The sequence below is a fragment of the Heterocephalus glaber genome, unplaced genomic scaffold (assembly GCF_053883595.1).
Source record: "Heterocephalus glaber isolate CG9 unplaced genomic scaffold, H.glaber_assembly_v1.0 deba00000331, whole genome shotgun sequence".
NCBI lineage: Eukaryota > Metazoa > Chordata > Mammalia > Rodentia > Bathyergidae > Heterocephalus > Heterocephalus glaber.
Genome location: NW_028258142.1, coordinates 25,568,160 through 25,571,926, shown reverse-complemented (window position 1 = coordinate 25,571,926; position 3,767 = coordinate 25,568,160). Strand labels below are relative to the sequence as shown.

The window sequence follows — 3,767 nt, the reverse complement described above, 5'->3', positions numbered from 1 at the left end:
TCTCAACATCCTTGTCAACACTTGTCATTTTCTATTTTATTTTTACTTTTTTGCTAGCCATTTTAATGTGTGTGAGGTGGTATCTTGCTGTAGTTTTGATTGGTATTTCTCTAGTGATTAGTGATTTAAATTTTTTTCATATGTTTGTTGGCTGTTTGTGTATTTTCCTTGGCAAAATGTCTATTCAAGTGCTTTGCCCATTTTTTAATTGGGTTATTTTTGTTGTTGTTGGATAGTAGGAGTTCTTTATATATTCTGGATGTTAAGCCCATTATCAGATATATGAATTGCTAATATTTTCTCTCATTCCATAAATTGCTTTTCCAGTGTGTTGATGCACAGAAGTTTTAAAATTTTGGTGTCATCCAATTTATCTAATTTTTCTTTGTTGTCTATATTTTAGGTGCCATATTTAAGCTAAATCCAATTCACAAAGCTTTCCCCTCTGTTTTCTTCGAAGATTTGTATAGTGCAAGCTCTTATATGCAGGTCTTTCATCCATTTTGCATTCACTTTTAAATATGGTATAAGGGGCAGCCAGCGGGAGACAGCCTCGGCGCTCAGTAAGGGCAGCGCAGTGAGCAGGGTTGTGAGCTGACAGCCGCTGCAGCCCATCTTCCTCGCCGGGGCTCATCCTTCGCTCCTCCGGGTGCCTCCCCGCCCCTTCTGCAGAAGATTTCAACACTAAACTTGCACAATGTCTTCGAAATCAAGAGTAGTAGACTTTGATGAAACATGGAATAAACCCCTGACTACAATCAAAGCAGTTGTTACATTCGAATACGTCGAGAGAACATGGAACGATTGCTTCTTAGATATCTATGCTTTATGTGTGGCCTATCCTGAACCGCTTGGAGAAAGACTATACACAGAAATTAAGAACTTTTTGGAAAATCACGTTAGGCATTTGCACAAGAGAGTTCTAGAGTCTGAAGAACATTAAGAACTTTTTGGAAAATCATGTTAGGCATTTGCACAAGAGAGTTCTAGAGTCTGAAGAACAAGTACTTGTTATGTATCATAGGTATTGGGAAGAATACAACAAGGGTGCAGATTATTTGGACTGCTTGTATAAGTAACTCAACACCCAGTATATTAAAAAGAATAAGTTGACTGAAGCTATGGTGGTGTAGATATGAATGAGCCACTCATGGAAATAGGAGAGCTAGCATTGGACATGTGGAGGAAATTGATGGTTGAGCCGCTGCAAGCAGTTCTCATCTGAATGCTGCTCCGAGAAGTCAAAAATGATCATGGTGGAGAAGACCCAAACCAGAAAGTAGCCCATGGGGTTATTAACTCCTTTGTTCATGTTGAACAGTATAAGAAAAAATTTCCTTTAAAGTTGTATCAAGAAATCTTTGAGTCTGACTGAAACAGGAGAGTATTACAAACAAGCTTCAAATTTGTTACAAGAATCAAACTGCTCACAGTATGTGGAAAAGGTTCTAGGTAGATTAAAAGATTAAGAAATTCGATGTGGAAAATACTTATATCCAAGTTCATATGATAAAGAAATTCATGAATGTGAGCAACAAATGGTAGCAGACCACTTACAGTTCTTACATACAGAATGTCATAACATCATTTGACAAGAGAAAAAAAATGACATGGCAAATATGTATGTCTTACTCCATGCTGTGTTGACGGGATTATCTCATATGATTCAGGAGCTACAAAACCATATCCATGATGAGAGCCTCAAAGAAACTAGTAACCTTACTCCGGAAAATATGCCAACACTATTTGTGGAGACAGTTTTAGAAGTACATGGCAAATTTGTTCAGCTTATCAACACTGTTTTGAATGGTGATCAGCACTTTATGAGTTCATTGGATAAGGCCCTTACATCAGTGGTAAATTACAGAGAACCCAAATCTGTTTGTAAAGTGCCTGAACTGCTTGATAAGTACTGTAACAACTTACTAAAGAAGTCAGCAAAAGGGATGACTGAGAATGAGTAGAAGACAAATTGACAAGCTTTATTACTGTTTTCAAATATATTGATGATAAGGATGTATTTCAAAATTTCTGCACAAGAATGTTGGCAAAACACTTAATTCATGGCTTATCTATGTCTATGGATTCTGAAGAAGCTATGATCAATAAACTAAAGCAAGCCTGCCTTTATGAGTTTACCAGCAAGCTACATCGCACTTACACAGATATGAGCCTCAGTGCTGATCTCAACAATAAGTTCAACAATTTTATCAGAAACCAAGACACAGTAATAGATTTGAGAATTAGTTTTCAAATATATGTTCTACAGACTGGTGCACGACTTCTCACTCAGGCCCCTTTGTCTACGTTCACAATTCCCCAGGAATTAGAAAAAAGTGTACAGATGTTTGAATAATTTTATAGCCAGCATTTTAGTGGCCAGAAACTGACATGGTTGCATTATCTTTGTACAGGTGAAGTTAAAATGAACTATTTGGGCAAACCATATGTAGCCATGGTCACGACATACCAAATGGCAGTTCTTCTTGCCTTTAACAACAATTAAACAGTCAGCTATAAAGAGCTTCAAGACAGTGCTCAGATGAATGAAAAGGAACTGACAAAAACAATCAAATCATTACTTGATGTGACATGATTAGAGGCTCTAGAACAGAAACAGATAAAAAAAATAGATGAGCTCAGAAATATGCTGGAAGCCATGAATGCCCAGCATAAGAAAGAAATGGAAACCATGATCATCCAACATAAGAAAGAAATGGAATCCATGAAACAGATTAAAACAGATATTCAGGAGATTAAAAACTCCATTGAAACCTTGCAGAGTAGATTAAGGGAATCTGAAGATAGAATATCAGATATAGAAGACAGGATTGCACTTAAGGACCATGAAAACAGAAATCTCTTCAAAATAGTAAGGGACCACAAGAAATCAATCCAGCAGCTGCTAGATGATACAAAGAAAAATAACATAAGACTGATCAGAGTCCAGAAATAAACAGGAGAAAGTACAATTGACATAAAAAAAAACTGTTCACAGAAGTAATAGTAGAAAACTTCCTAGACAGAGGTGGAGAATTGGACATAGAGAAAAGTGAGGCATATAAAACTCCAACTAGGCATGATCAAAAGAATCTACACATAGACATATAATAGTCAAGATCCCATAAACTCAACAGAATAACAAAATCCTACAGGCAGTTAGAGAAAAGAAACAAATCACCTACAAAGGAAAGCCCATTGGAATCACAGTGGACTTCTCAACACAAACCTTCAAATCAAGGAGAGCCTGGAGTGAAGTATTTCAAGCCCTAAAAGAAAAGAACTTCCAACCTAGACTGTTGTATCCTGCAAAATTGTCTTTTAAAATCAATGGGGAAATTAGATACTTCCATGCCAAAGAACACCTGAGAAATTTCATGAACACCAAACCAGCACTTCAAACAATTCTAAGCAATATCCTAGAAAAAGACAATGAAGATCATATCTCCATGAGGCCCAACAGAGGGAAGCCACCAGGCAAGGTAAGACACTAAAGGGAAAGGGGGAAAAAATAAGAAATAAAAGAGCCAATAAAAGTAAAACATCATGACAAGGATGAGACAATATCTATCAATTATAACCATCAATGTTAATGGTCTCAATTCACTAATCAAAAGAAATAGATTGGCAGAATGGATTAAAAAGGAAAATGCAACAATATGCTGAATACAAGAAACACACCTAACTCAAAAAGGAACTCATAGACTGAAAGTAAAAGGATGGAAAACAGTTCTCCACATGACAGGACCCCAGAAAAAAGCAGGTGT

The 3,767-nt window shown here is 36.6% G+C and overlaps 1 pseudogene; it reads left to right on the top strand.

The window, feature by feature from the left end:
- The first annotated feature begins 669 nt into the window (after window positions 1-669).
- Window positions 670-2,596, top strand: LOC101710991 (cullin-2-like; annotated as a pseudogene).
- The last annotated feature ends 1,171 nt before the right edge of the window (window positions 2,597-3,767 follow it).